The 16,902-nt window shown below is 38.4% G+C and overlaps 1 protein-coding gene across 1 annotated transcript in view; it reads right to left on the bottom strand.

The window, feature by feature from the left end:
- The window catches only part of insyn2ab (inhibitory synaptic factor 2Ab), a 70,266-nt gene that overhangs the window by 28,200 nt on the left and 25,164 nt on the right, over positions 1–16,902 (bottom strand). The window lies entirely within an intron of this gene.

Here is a 16,902-nt window from a genome sequence, read left to right as displayed (position 1 = left end):
AATGACAGACCCAAACCAGCTAAAGTACCAGAACAAAAACACACTCAGCAAAATATATTCTAATTATTTTAAATGACAAAATCTAATTTGTATTAATATTGCACACAATGTTGTTTTGGACCCCACTGACTTTCACAGCATGTACATTTTTTAAAATATCTTAATTTCTGTTTTACAAAAGAAAGTCAAAAAGGTTTGTAACATCATGAGAGTGATTATATGATGACCAAATATATATTTTTGTGTAAACTTTCTTAAAGCTAAAATGGCCAGCAAGTAGCTGATCCAAGATGGTCTATTATACCAAATAATAACCAGTTTAAACTAGAAACCAGCTACAGTATTACAAAACACACCTATGGATTGTCCAGCAGGGAATAATTTAGAGTTTCTAGGTCACTGGACAAATTCTATGCTCCTTTTCTATTCTGTGAGAGTGTGAATGTGTGAATGTGTGGGGCATACATTAGTATTATGTATAAACAGTATCTTATATTTCAGTTCTTTTGAAATATTGATTAGACAGTGTGTGCATGTCACTAAATCACACAAGTGCTGTGTGTTTTTTCCCTGCGAGCTGGCTCTCAGTTATTGCAGACATCAGCTCAGTTGAAAGACATGTTCTGCCCTCTCTCGCTGGAGGTGTGCCCTGAGTCTGCAGGGAGGTGAACACTGCTACGTTCCTGGAATAATCTCTGAAAAACTGACACTGGCAGAGGAACCACATCTCACATTACACACTGTGTAATAGCATGCTAATGTTTTTTTCTAATGGGAATTCACAATAGTTTGGCATGTTGTTTGAATTCAGTGAATGCTATTAGGAAATACCAGTGTTAGCACACGCTAATGAAAGTAATACGTATGACAATGTCAGTAGCAGCAGCATCTGATACTCATATTGAAGTCCCTTGACTTCAGACTCAAATATGTGCCGGAAGTTGCTCATGAATAATTAATCTGTTGATTATCAAAGATAGAATATACAGAGAAGAAGAGACAGATTTTTATGTTATCTAAATGGAATGTAACTGGTGCGTGCCTAGGATTGGGAACCAGGAAACGGTTGATGTTTGATTCCCAGTAAGAGCAATCATCTGCCAGTGCAGGTGGAACACCATACTAAAATTCTCAGACTGTTTCCTGCAATAGTTACTCAACTGCGCCGCAACACTGATACATAACTTTAGTGCAAACACAAAGCTAGACAGGTAATCTGATTCCTGAACGAATGACTTATGAGCCTGTTCATTTTTAGTGAATAAAAAACATTCGGTGTAACCAGTATAGTCTATTTACAGAACAAATCACTCTTATGAGTTTTTTTGTTGTTGTTGTTGTTGTTGTTGTTGTTGTTGTTTGCTTTTTTGTAAATCTTGAACATATGGTGCAACCATTGTAGTCTGTTTACAGAACTAATGAATCTTATAAACCAGTTATTTTTTATAAATAATAACATAGGCCCCAACCAGTGTAGTCAGTTTACACTGCAGAGTTTCCTCTCCGGGGACTGACACCTTTTCGTAGTGGAGAAGCTTATGTGATCCTGTGATTCCGAGACCAATGCCGCCTGGAGCTATGCTCCTGGTAGGGCTATCCATGGCTGTAAGGTCGAGGGGGAGATCCCTGACAAAGATCAATCCAGCCAAGAACTCAACGGTAGAACAGACGGCCATCGTCCTGATGGCTGGCCTTAGGGGAGCATCACAACGGCTGGGAAGGTGGATGAAGGCTGCAGTAGAAAAGGGCCCCCAGTCGTTTTGGACTCCGTGCCACTGGATTCTAACCCAGATCTGTCAAAGACCGTGTGGTGGCTGTCTGTGCACCAGTCTACCCACTCTAAACAAAATCACGCACAGGCTCCTGGTTCACAGAGCCGTTGCCCTCCCCACCCTGCTGTATGGAGCCGAGTCATGGACCGTCAACATCAGACACCTGAGAGCCCTGGAAAAAAAACCACCAAAGAGCCTTACAAAAGATTCTGAGGATCAGCTGGGAGGAAAGACGCACCAACATCAGCGTCTTGTAGGAAGCCAACATGACCAGGATCACCACTATAATAATGCTAACTTCGAAGGACCGGCCATGTCATCCGCATGCCCAATACCCCACTTCTCCCTATAAGCAGAGCAATATAGGCCAAAGAAACGTTACAAGGACACTATCAAGGCCATTCTGAAGAGATTCCACATCACATCGAGCAACTGGTAACACATTGCACTGGACAGGAGCTCCAGGAAGAAATGCGTGCAGGAAGGGGCTGCATGTCATGAAACAGAACTCTGCCATGCCGCAGAGACAAAGCGTCAGCTTCGCAACGAGAAAGACAAAAAGGCCCAACCACCACCGATCACCACTCTCCCCTGCACTGTTAAAAACATGTGAAATCAGTGTTTGTGCACATGAATTACTGTATACAAGTGCACAGTAGAATACCGTAGATTCAGTCAAAAATTGCAGTAATGAAAGAAGTATTGTGATGGTGCGTTGACACCGGACGTGAATGTTAACATGTTAAGTCAATGCAAAGACGCGAATAGACATTCAGCGGCGCTATTCGCGCGAATGACAGCGCGAATTGAGCGTTTGACGCGTGATTCTGCGAGTTGAAAAATCTTAACTTTGGCAGATATTTGCGCCGCGTTAACCAATCAGGAGCTTGCTTTAGTAGTGACAACAATGAGGAGATCTAAATAACGCCTTTATCCAACTTGTTCTTGTCTTCCGTGTATGTCTCCACGACGTATGCGCGAGAATATGACGTAGCACCAGCGTTCGGGACTCCATGAAATGCACACTTAAGCCCCATTTTGAGAACTACGCCGAGACCTAAAGCACGATCAATGTAGAATCCAACAGCTTAGACACGCGCGTCTTCCTCTGCTTGTAAACAAATCGCTTCTGGGTCATGTGTCCGAACGCCGGATCTGCGTCATATTCTCGCGCATGCGTCGTGGAGGCACACACAGAAGACAATAACAAGTTGGATAAAGGTGTTATTTTGATTTTTTTTTGCGCACAAAAACTATTGTCGTCGCATCGTAAAATTATTGTAGAGTCACTGTGGTGAGATGGACTTTGTAACAACGTTTTAAGTGCCTTTTATGGGTCTTGGGAGTATTAATGTACTGAATGCCAATGGAGGCCTATCTGAAGCCTTTCTCAGCCATCAGCTTTCAACAAAAATATCTTAATTTGTGTTCCGAATATGAACGGAGGTCTTACGGGTGTCGAATGACATGAGGGTGAGTAATTAATGACAGAATTTTCATTTTTGGGTGAACTAACCCTTTAAGTTAGTTATTTGATGCTATAAAAACGGGGGGTGTGACGTCATGATTGACAGCTGAGATTGAGAGCTTCTCTGAGTGAAGAGTTCACTGACTTTTTCAGACTTTTTTCTGGATTTTCGGGAGGAGATTGGAGCTTTTAGCTTTAATTTCTACATTTCCATAACTGTTTATTTAACACCAACATAATGAATTGTTCTACATCTGCAAGAGTGTGGGCGGGCTTTTGATATCGCGGCTCGACTTCCTGCTCTCTACTGTAGACTTCGGTCCCGAGATCACTACTGCGCAGACTCGGTCCCAAATCTGCGCAAGATGTAAGCACCATATTCAGAGGTTGCAGTGGAAAGCAGTGGAAAGCAGTGAAGATGCGTCGTCCATATTTTTTTTACGGTCTATGCTCTCCATCCCACACTTTCCTGTCAGTTGCTACACTGTCCTGTCTAATAAGCACAAAAACAAAACAAAAAATCAGTACTTGCAAATTAGTGAGTTTTACTGTACAGTTACATAGTTGCTACTGTAAATGAAAACAGCAAATATATGGTTATATCTTCTACAGTAAGTTACTTGTCACTTGCTGCCAGTTAATTACTGTGAATTTCACAGTCAATTATTTACAGTGTGCCCACACTGCACCAAAGCATGTGGATCGCAGATCGGTCCCTACAGCCATCTGAAGACCCACAAGTAGACGACTCAACGGAGAGGACAGTCATACTCGCAGATGATGAGTTTGTTTACATAACAAATGAATCTTGTGATCTGGTTCTTTTAAGTGAATAAAAAGATTATATGCAACCAATGTACTGACTCTATTGAGTTTGCTCCTTTCAGTGAATCAAACACATTTTTGGCTTACATCGAACTAATACCCCTTTTCCACCAAGGCAGTTTGAGTGCTTGTTCGGAGCCGGAGCCTAGTTTCAAAATGGTTCTTTGTCTTTCAACTTCCAAAGCACCAGCTCTGAACCAGGAAAAGTGGTTCTTAAAGGGTTAGTTCACCCAAAAATGAAAATTCTGTCATTAATCACTTACCCTTATGTCGTTTGACACCCGTAAGACCTTTGTTCATCTTTGGAACACAAATTCAGATATTTTTGTTGAAATCCGATGGCTCAGAAAGGCCTCCTTTGACAGCAATGTAACTTGCACTCACAAGACCCATAAAAGGTACTAAAGACGTCATTACAAAGTCCATCTCACTACAGTTGTTCTACAATAATTTTATGAAGTGACGAGAATAGTTTTTATGCCCAAACAAAAAATCAAAATAGCGACTTTATTCAACTTTATTCTGGGCCTCAGACGTGAACTCATGAAGCACCACGACGCATGCGCCAGGTAGAGACGTCGTTCTGGCACATGACTCGGAAGCGAGGAGCTTTGTTTACAAGCAGAGGAAGACGCGCCGCATCTAAGCTGTTGAATTCTACATTGATTGTGCTTTAGGTCTTGGCGTAGTGCTCAAAATGGAGCTAAAGTGTGCATTTCATGGATGCCCGAACTGTGCTCGACGTCATATTCCCGCGCATGCGTCATCGGATTTATATCTTAATTTGTGTTCCGAAGATGAACAAAGGTCTTACGGGCAGTGTTGGGGGTAACGCATTACAAGTAACTTGAGTTACGTAATAATATTACTTTTTTCAAGTAAAAACGCATTACTTTTCAAATTTACAACAAAATATTTGAGTTACTTTTTCACATTAATTTGACTGACAGCTCTCCTGCCCCCATGTTGAGAAAAATAAGTGCAGAGGCGTTGTGTGTAAACATGATGGTTATTGTAGTTCCAGACTAAATGTGAGCATTTATTTATCTCACTTGCACAATAAAGATTCTGTACTCCTCAAAATGAATAAAATCAGTCAAATGCAAAATCAGAGTACTATGCAAACCTCCAATAATTAAATGTTAAATAAAACAACTATTTTTATGCATAATCTACCTTTATATTTAATTTACCAATGTCTTGCTGCTGACCTTTGATGATGAAAATTACTAGGTTTTTATTGGTAAAACTTTTTTCTCCTGCACTTATTCTACCATTATCCAGAATGGCAGCAAAGCAGAGCTGCCCATCTACTGTTCATGCGTGAATTCGCATTTTTACCTCAGCCTGGGGCTTATTATTTCAATTTTGGTATGAAGAGGACTTTACCGTTGCACAAAAAATATAACGTTTTTGTTATAAACAAAAACAAAAACAAGCCCAGCCCAGGTGAGAAAAAGTAACGCAAAAGTAACATAGCGCATTAGTTACTCAATTAGTTACTTTTTAAGGGAGTAACACAATATTGTAATGCATTACTTTTCAAAGTAACTTTCCCCAACACTGCTTACGGGTGTTGAACGACATGAGGGTAAGTAATTAATGACAGAATTTTCATTTTTGGATGAACTAACCCTTTAAGTAGCACCAAAACATTGCTGGTCTAGAAGTAAGAACCACTAGTGTCAGGGGCTGGGGGCAGGGTTAGCGTGACCATGACCAACAAAACGAATACAAACTTGTGATCGCCATTTTTGAAATGGCAGCTAATCTAGCTAATAGCTGCTCAATTGTAATCTCTGTCTATACAAATTACGGCGAGCTGCACGAATGTGTTGGATTTGCCATGTGCATCAATAGTAACGCAACGTTTGCCATTGCTGATGGAAGGCTTGTTTGAGATGCATCGGCGATGCGCAGACCGATCGCTGTATGACATCAAAGTACAGCGAGAGCATACGACTCCTTATGCTTTTGAATAGCTCTTGCTGTACTTTGATGTCATACGCTGATGAGACGTCAGTGTTGCCAGATTGGGCGGTTCTGAATTTGGTTGTGCGGGTAAAAAGGGGCTTGTGCGGGTGGACAAAATTTGGGCTGGTTTGGGGTCAGTTTGGCGGTTTTCAAAAATCTATATTTTATAGTCTAATTGTTTAATTAACTAAAACTCAAGTGTGCATGTACTCCATAAAATCAGTCATCATGACACACAGGCCCACGCAGAGTCAGCTGTTATTGGTGTTGATGTCGCCGACGACGAGCACACACTTTTAGCCAAACAGCGATCAGCAGGCAGACGTGCTCATTCATGACTGACAGGTTAGCGCGATTGTATCTACACAGTAAAGAGTGGGAGAGTGATCCAACTCTCAAAACGTGGATTTTCCCTGTGCCTCCAAGACTCTTTATAATATAACCAACTATGAGACCACAGTTGAATGACTTGAATTGAAATCGAATATGGGATATGAGTCCTGCCCTTCCTCATGTGCGCACTGACCAGGACATTTGCAACTTTTTAGACCTTCTAGACTGCACTCTAGTCGTGACGACAGCTGCTGAAAGAGGTTTGAATCAACGATTAATCAGTTTAGACTGCGCTAAGTGCGTTATGTTCTATGTACTTCACGAAAGATGTAACATTAGTCCTGTCAAAGCGCAACAAAAGGTAAAAGCTCAATGTTGTTGTTATTTTTTTGTTGGCGGATTATCGTGCAGTGTCAATGAATGACGCATTTTGGCAGTGGATTGTGCATGTGTGAAATTCCTGCTAATTTCGTTGCTTTTTCCGATCTCTTATATTGGGCACTTCATGCACTTAAATTGGCTTATTCTTACTTGACATTAAAAATTATGCATGTGTTTTTGAGAGGGTTAAGTCACCGGTTAATTTCTCAATTGCCTTTGACAGTTTCCAACAGGACATTTTAGTCATATTTGCTCATTCTTTTCATCTTGATCCTGTTTTCTAATCAACATTATGTTTAAAGGAGATAAAATGGTACTTAACAACCTTGGCTGGAAATCGTCGACCCAATCTGGCAACACTGTGAGACGTATACCGTGACGTAAGACCTGGCTCTGTGGTGGCTCCCTGGCCAAGGGAAAGGCAAACCGGTTCTTAGAAGGCTCGTCAGTCGAACCAACTCCGAACCAGCACTAGCACTAGCCCCCGGTTCATGCTGGTAGAAAAGGGGTATAACAGGGCTAGATTAAGCCAGGATTAGGCCTTAGATCAATTAGGACATTACAGTAGTTTTTATAAAAGTGCCTTAGTGAAAAACATTACTGGTGTGCATCTTGAGACAAAACAATGGCACTGACATATTTTAAGATATGTCAGTGCAAGTTGCTTTCAGTTACAACAGCTCAAACATGCATTTTAGTCTGGGACTAGGCTTAAGCCTTGTCTGTGAAACCAGGGGAAAGTGTAGTTAGTGTTAAAGTAGTCTCAGCCTCAGACGTCACGCCCACGTACCACTGGCTGAACGTCTGATGCAAATGACACACAAAATTGAAAACACTTCAGGAGTTTTGAAGTCATCATCTGATTGATTGAATTCTACAGGATTTCTGGGAGGATTTCTTTAATAGTCCACCTGGAAACAAAGCTGCCGTGACGACAAACCCCCTCATGGAAAAAGAAAGCTATCCTGTTTACAACTGTAACAATGAGCGCTTATCAGGATAAACTAAACTATGAAGTATGTAAAGTTTGCGACATAGACGTCCAAGAGTTTTACACGCCGGTCTGTTTTTGTAGGGGCATCAAGGTTACATTTGCACGGCCCTAAAGATGATGCTAAACAAAACCAACGGTAATTGGTTGCTTTACATGACGGTCAGACGTCCTCTTAGCCTTGGGCGGTTCTTGGCCAATGAAAGCTGCAATGGAGCCCAGACCTTCTGCCATCAGTCTGAAGGTCTGGCTATGCAAAACTAGTGTTGAGTTAAATAGGTTCAATAAATGTAGTTGTTAAAAAATATACATTATGCACTTTGTCATTAGTTCTTATATAGCCTAAATGTTAATTAATTAAGTTACCATATTTTTGGTTTAATATTGTTGTTTAATATATAGTTATAGCCAATTGCATTTATGCCTAAAATTGTGAAGTCATTAAAAAAGTCTGTGTAAACACTTTTTACAAGCATATTTTAAATGTATTGGGGGAAAAATTATATCATTTGGAAATACAATTACATTTCTTTTTGCAAATATATATATATTCCTGTATTCAAACTCCTGTTGTATTCAAACTTCCTGTATTCAGAATCATTCAATTCTTTACGATTCGCTTCCCGGTGTGTTCAGAGAGCTATTTAGTATGCCTTAGCAGCACTAATAAGCATCATTGACTAATTCTTAATAGCATTGTCATGTATTGCGAATGCTTGAAAATGCACTAGGAGTGTAAAAGAATCGAAATGCCCTCAAATCACAGCAGAGCAGGCCTTGCAAAATCCCATTGTCATCCAGACACTGACAATCTGTTGCCTTCTGGATAGGTTGTGGAAGTCATTGACACACTAATGAGCCAGTCGTGATAATGATTAAAAAGCAGTTCAGGTGGCTGGATCTCCATTTAGATACATCACCCAGTGACTGTCCTTGGAAAGTACTGCATTAAAAAAGCTGCTATTATCTAATATAATGGTGAAATGAGCCTCAGCGAGCAGGAAAAAATGTGTTAAAGCAATTGTGGAGAAAATTATATATTGTTTAATTGTATAATTGAGGGATCAGTAAAGTTAGCAAAGCAACACAAAATCTTAATTCATTCCTCCTTGACAATTATCTTGTAACTGCCTCCCTAAAAAACAAGAAACTCACTCATGTTTTTTGTATCTATACTTGTGGATATAGGAGTGTATCACAGAAGGAATCATCACCAACACCTGTCGACAAAAAAACTGTTCAGAAGTTTGGGTGGAAAAGTGTTTGTATTCACTGTAACTGTTGATCAATTTAATGCATCCTTTAAAAGTTTAAAAGATTGTAGTATAGTATAATATATATTTATATACAACGGTTCATTTTGGTTCTTGAATCTGATTAGCTGAGAGCGTTTTCCAGCCATGCAATATTCTACCAGTATCACCACGCAAACCGGTTTACCGCTTGTATCACTTCGCTTGCAGCATATCTCGCAGCAAGTGTCATGGCGGATGAGAAAAGCACCATAATTTTACACATTTTACTGTTGTTGTGTCACGGAATGTAGTTTTAAGAGTGTTTTAGGCGAGAATGTAGCTATTTAGACTTTAATTATGCGACTAATACATAAAAATGGGACATATTTGACAATTTGTTTAGACGTTTTCGGAGATGTGAGCTCCAGGCCGTCAGCAGCCGTTTAATGCTCATGTACCCACCAAGAACAGCTTTATCTCGGCCAGTCCTTCAGGAATTTGCCGCTGGCTCTTATGTAGATATTATTTAAACATGAGGTATCATTAATTTCTGGCATATCAAATGGGCAATCTTTGGTCTTATTAATCTATTACTTACAGAGCAAATCGATTTGGCTAAGGGCAAAGTTTCATATCGGCTGAATCACAGCCATACTGATATAGAGCAATATTGCATGGCTACTAGTGTGATATTGCTCATATTTTTATGTATATATATATATACACATATACATACTCTGGTCAGTATGTAAAACACCTGTCGACCTATATCCTGTAAGACTGATGAATCAGTGCACATATAATATTGTGCGGTACTCTAGTATTTTTTCTATTGCAAGCTACAACCCGCAAAAGCTAACTAACTGGAAACATTTCCAGGCACAGCACGACTCTATCAGCACTAAAAGCTGGATTAACACCTAAAGGCTCTATACCGGTGTTTCATGCCAGGGCTCCCAAGTGCTTGGCATTTTAGGCTTTGCCCACCCTGGCTGTCAGCAGCATGCAGATGCTTTGTTTGCACTAAAAGCCTTGCTCTCAGACAGAGAGGAACATCAAACCCTTGGCTCGGGCTGGTTTAACCCAGGGAGACTGGCTGGGCTTTCATGTGCCCACACTGAGCCACTCATCGGTTCTGAGCTCAGCTGCTCTGATGACACCTAGCATGTGGGAGAGCAGGCGAGGAGGTCCTGCCACTAATAATAGTCCCCACACTCATTGTGGAAGATGGGAGCTACGCATACACTCAAAAAAAACAGACGCACTTTGTCCTTTGGAAGATGAAAGGGCTGCCTGATGAGGCGCTGCTAATTGAGGCTGTTTGAGTAGAGGTTTTGTGCTCTAAAAAAATGCATCCTGCTTCTCTCACTCCTGGCTCACGAATAGAAAGAAGTCCTGCGCTCCTTAGACAGTGAGTTAGGTTTGAGGGCCATTATCTGCCCAAAGTAATGCCTGAAGGACCTTAAATGCTGAGACTAGGAGTTTAGACCAGCTCTGAGTGGCAAATTTAACTAATTTCAAGGAAAAGTAAAATTTAACTAATACAACTATTTGCTGCTGACGAGACGTCCACCATACTAAATGGGTAATGATATGGCAGGTCGACAAAAAGTGCTACCCTTTAGAACTGGACCAAAATTGACCCCTCGCGGAGTCCAACCTAAAAATGTTATGGACCATTTACACGATAACAGTGTTTTGGCGGCCTGAAGACACAAGCTTTTTAAAACAATACCTTTACCATCTCCATGTAAACAACAAAAACACGAATCTGTGAAAATGTGATGTCATGTATTTGCTGGGTGTTTCTTGACAAAGCGACATCTCCGACTACTGGCGTGACATTCATAATACAGCCTTTTTAGTCCTTTTCGCAGATCTGTTTAAACTGATTGTTTTGACAATGTTGTTGTCTGTTTTTAGTACATCGTTGTCGTGTAAACAAACCCTAAAAATCCATGAAAATGAAACCAAAATACCAACAGAATGTGACACAATAGGGGAGGAGCTTAGTCAATAGTTAATTTGACTATTTAGGGATATGTAAATATGTGGTTTTCAGAATACTATTAAGATACCTAGTAGTTCTCCTTTGCTTCTAACGGCTTAATTTATTTGATCACAAATACAGTAAAACATTAACATTTTGAAATATAATTATCATATAAAATAACTGTTTTCTGTTTTAAAATATTTTAAAATTATATTTATATTTCTGTGATGGCGAAGCAAATTTTTCAGCCGCCATTACTCCAGTCTTCAGTGTCACATGATCTTTCAGAAATCATTCGAATGTGCTGATTTGGTGCTCAATAGACATTTCTTATTATTATTATAAAGACATATTTTTTGTGAAAAATGAGATACCTATTTCTTCCGGATTCTTTAATGAGTATTTAATGAAATAATGAAAAGAACAGTATTTTAATTAAAACAGAAATCTTACTTGTCACTTTTGATCAATTTAATGCATCTTTGCTGAATAAAATAATTAATTTCTTCCAAAAATGTTTTTTTAAAAAGGTAGTGTATATGCATTAAAAAAAAATCAAATGCCTAACATTCCTTTTGGACGTCTACCAGGGATTAAGAGCTGCTAATATCTCCAGAACCCCCTCTTATCGACCTCTACTAAATAAACTGTCACGTCCCGTCGGCCAACAGCTGAGGCAGGCACTTCTAAAGCTTCTAGCATCCCAACCAGAAGAGACGTCCACTTAATGGAGGGGCATTATTAAACATGAGGAGCACTGATTGTATCGAGCCCTTTCCTCTCATCGGGCAGGCCGTCACAAACGCCAGAGGGAAAGTGAGGTAGGCTCTGTGCCTGTGGAGCATCAGGTATTAGGGAATTAAGGATGACATCTGACATTGAAGTGTCCCTGTGTTGCTGCACAAGTGGCTTTCAACAGGCACCAAAGCATCTTTTTAACTAATCTGCTTCCTATATTCCAATTTCAACAGTCACCACACAATGCATAACCCTGAATTTTTGGCACTCACGAAAGATGCTGACATGGAAATGGAGCTGAAGTGCATTTAAAAGCTTTAAACATTTGTTATAAATGGATGTTCATGTTGCTCACAGTGCCAGTTTATACCTTTGCATTCAGGCTGCTGAAATTGAATACATATTCCCTGCTGACTTCACACCTGCCTTTCATTTATAAATCAGGTATGACGGATCATTTTAGAAATGCTTTGTTGTTTACGAGTGACCTTGTCTGCTAAATGAAGTATAGTGCAACACTAGAGCATAGCTCCAGCACATTTTCCAAACAAACATTATTCTTTAGGACTTGTGAACGGAACCTAATACAGCCAATGACTTGACAATTCAATGAGCCCCGTCAACCTTTGCTACTTTTACTGAATGACCTGAATTTGTGTGAACAACAAGCTCATAAAGTTGTAACAGTTGGATGTTACACTTAAAGGGATAGTTCACCCAAAAATTTAAATCATCATTCACACTCACCTTCCAAATTTGTATAAATGTCTTTCTTCTACTTAACACAAAAGAAGATATTTTGAAGAATGTCCAGTGTTTCACACAGATTATAAACCAATTTGTGGTGGCGTGGGGGGGGGGGCAAAACATGCCTTTTTTAGCAATATTTTACACTTTTCTTGGGTTAAATTATATTTGCTTGCATTCATTAATATTCACTTGTGTGTGCTTATATAAGTGTCATTAAAAATAAGTAAGCAGTTATGCTCTGCAATACTTTTTTGAGCAACTAGACTAGATAGGCCTTTGTATATTTATTAAAGAGCCATACAGGCACCTATTGGGTAATGGCATTACAAATGAAAATTATTATTTTTCCAGCCTCAAAATGACTCTAATTTGCCTCTTTGCGTTGGAATTCTCTATTTTAACCTTAATTACTAATTGTAATAAAAATAATAACAAATATTAGAAGAAAAATATTTGAAGTGGTCAATAAAACATATTTATTGCACAAATAGTATTTTGTACCAAAAGATCTCCTCAAAATATTCAATAAATATTATTAAACTAAAATATAGAACATTTATTTAATTGAACAATAGTTAAGGTGTATGGTCACATTTGACCATCAATAAGTATAAGTGTGATCAATTGGTAAGGAATACCTGAGGTCAAAATATTAATATGCTACAAGTAATAGGCTCCTCTCTGCCTTGGTTTTGAGGCTCTCTGAAAAACAGTCGGTTTTGATGGGTATGCCTCCCTGAAGACTTGGAAGTAAATGCCCACGGCTAAGATTGGATAAGATTTGCATATTTCATGAGCTTCTGCCCCCCTGTCAGTGACAGCGTGTGGCAAACGGCAACCTGAATGAATCACCCAGCCCTCAGCCAGGGCTCGCAAAATGTATTTATCAAACAAACACAATGATTCATCTCTCATCTACCCGTGATTGATTGGAATGTTATTTCTGTATCATTTCGCCCGATCATCAGTGAATATAACTGCGAACCGTTCACACACACACACACGCGGCCCGGTGATAGCCCGTCTGAAAAGCACATATCCCTGGGACTTTGGGCTTTGCGAGCTGGCATTACAAGTCCGAGTCAGATCACGAATGAACCAATAACACCTTCTCCAGCCTGTGACAGCGTGCTTAGGTATGTAATAAATAGATATCAAACGATCTGTAACAATGCAACACTAACATATAAAAAAACATGTTTTACTCACATAAGTGTGTTGCACCGTTCCTGTCGGATCCAATATAGAAGGCACAGCATTGTGTTTCAATCTCAATATGTCTGCAAATCCAGTCTCGACCTCTATCTTGTTTACAATCGAATACGCATCATTTAGCTCCACGAGTCGGTGGGCGGGCTTGAGGCGGTGCTTCTGCGTCCTCCTACGTTAATGGTCGACATATTCTGCGATCTCTTGTTTTCTGGGCCTGGTGTCTATAAAAGCTTTTCTTTGACTAACAATGTTTTCAGCTCTGAAACTTACAGGATATTCTTATATCACGATTAACTTTTATAAACCAAAGGCTCAAAGGAAAGTTGATTTCTCAATTCATCACCCCTTTAACATACATTAATGTTAACAATGTTGCATCTCCATCACTCTCCATAATAAAATGATGGTTGACCGACATGAACCATGTCACCGCGCGTGCCACTGGGAGATGAAAGCATGTTGCAACTCTGTTTTTAACTGTTATGCCAAATTAAGTGCGCCAAAACACTATTTATTGTTTGAATTTCGTATTAAAACTTAATTTAAAAGCTTAGACTTTGTTTCGTATCAAAAGCAGGTTAGGCAATTTGTGAGATTTACTTGAGCAGAGTGAGAGCGTGAGACAGACCCTAAAAGCGTGCGTCTCACACCAAATGTGTAAGAGTTGGCAACCCTGAAGACTTACGGTCAAATGGAACGCACCCTGTGTGTATGTGTGCGTGTACGTGAGAGAGACGCATGAGTGACAGAGAGACGGAGGGAGAGCAGGGAAAGGAAATGCAGCTGAACGAATACGCTGTGTGTTTTAAATAGACTTAAAAAATATGAATAACGAAACGCAATATGTGGCGGCCGGTGTTGATTCTGTGGCACACTGCCACAAATTAGTCTTGTATGTGTGGGAAACACTGATGCCTGTAACCAAACACATGATGGGCCCCATTAACTTCCATTGTAGGCTATGGAAGAAAAAAAATACTGTGGAAGTCAATGGGGCTCATCAACTGTTTGGTTTCCCATATTCTTTGAAATATCTTCTTCTGTGTTCAGCAGAAAAAAGAAATGTATACAGGTTTGGAACAACTTGAGGGTGAGTAAATGATGACAGAATTTTCATTTTTGGGTGAACTATCCCTTTAAGCTGGTTGGAATGAATTGTGACATTGCATTTTCCTTTAAAGAAAGTGTTAAGTATTGCATTAGTGTGATTAAAAACTGCAAATCACAATGGAGGCAAATAATTCACAATCAACTGAAAAGCGTAATTTGAAAGCAATTACAAATGATAACATTAGTGTAAGGAAACAGAACTGTTTCTAACATTTCTCCAACACACTCATGTGCTACTGTGAACTCTAGCAACACTACAATGAACTGAAACAATACATCAATTATATGATATTATTATGATTAATTAATCCAGAGCAAATGTCAGTGTTCGTACGGATGTTCAACATGTTCATTCAGGAAAGCTTGTTACAGTTTAATTCACTTGTCAAGGTTTATTTAATGATTTGGATAAGGACAAAAACACTGATTGGATCCCCTCTGGATACCTTGTGTAGCTATTATAATTTACCCAATTTTTTGACAATATCCAAAACAATTGCATTTAAAACTATTCAAACGCATAAATGCTCAGAATGCAGAAGTGTCAAAAACACAATTTTAACACCAGGCTAAAAGTAATATTGCAGATTATTTACAACGTATTATATGGACCACATCTATGGAGCCCAGTTGATTACCATCAAAAATAATAATTTGGAAAAAATGAATAGGAATTACATTTACATACAAATATGATTTGGATAAGGACAAAAACTCTGATTGGGTCCCCCCTGGATACCTTGTGTCTCTATTATAAATTACTAAATTTTTTGATCATTTCCAAAACGATTGCATTTAAAACTATTCAAACACATAAATGCTCACAATGCAGAAGTGTCAAAAACACATAATTTTAACACAAGGCTAAAAGGAATATTGCAGATTATTTACAACGCATTATATGGACCACATCTATGGTTGGAGCCCTGTAGATTACCATCAAATATAATAATTTGAAAAAATGAATAGGAATTACATTTACATACAAATACTCTTAACATGAAAGTCTAGTAGACAAGTGAGCCTGAGTGTGTTACAGCAGATACTGTATGTTAGGATTGTATTGTATCATTTAAGAACTTAATTTGAATAGGAAGTCTTCCATTTAAGTCAGCATAAAATAAAAATTCACACTATTTTCCAAATGCATGCTATTGATCTCTTACTGTGAAAGGTTTATCCATGCTTAAACGCCACCCCTTTCTAACAAATTGACAGCAAGGTTGCATTCAGTTTGGCCACCATCCAAACATTACTGATGAATCAAATCAAATTGTTCGATCCATTTCAATCCATTTCATTAGGATGTACGTCACAACAAAGAAGAAGATCTGTCAATAATTGTATTTAATTGCAACTGAAAAAAATCTTAACCAAAAACGTTTTACTTGAGTTGTCAAGTTGGTTGCTGGCCAATATTAGAGATTTTTATTTATTTATTGATATTGGATGTACATCAGTTGATATTGTAAATTTTATGTCCCCTTTTTAACATTAAAATTACCTTTGCTCAAATGTGATATTCATTGCTAAATGAATATCCATTTTAGATATATTATACCATGTTTTGATGACAAAAATCACTTAAAGCTTTTAAACGGACTGATTTTAGTATATAGATTTTATTTTAGGGCTGTCAAAAGATTAATCGCGATTAATCACATCCAAAATAAAAGTTTGTGTTTACATAATATATTTGTGTGTACTCTGTATAATTATTATGTATATATAAATACAAACACATTCATGTATATATTTAAGAAATACTGTATTTGCATGTATATACTGTATATACATTTATATAATTTATATTATATATAAATATAAATATTTTACATATAAATATAATACATTTTTCTTAAATATATACATGCTTGTGTGTGTTTTTATATATAAATAATAATTATACACAGTACACACACATATATTGTGTAAACACAAACTTTTATTTTGGATGAGATTAATCACGATTAATCTTTTGACAGCCCTATTTTATTTTGATTTTAGTTTTTATTTTAGAGGAAATACTAGCATACAATAATTTTTTTTATATATTTTTAAAAAGTTTATCGTTAAGGTTACACTTTTGAGACCGTGTCACAGATGTGCATTGGAAACAC

Source organism: Gobio gobio (assembly GCF_949357685.1).
Source record: "Gobio gobio genome assembly, chromosome: 13".
NCBI lineage: Eukaryota > Metazoa > Chordata > Actinopteri > Cypriniformes > Gobionidae > Gobio > Gobio gobio.
Note: the sequence above shows the minus strand (reverse complement) of the source record. Positions and strands in the feature narration are given on the sequence as shown.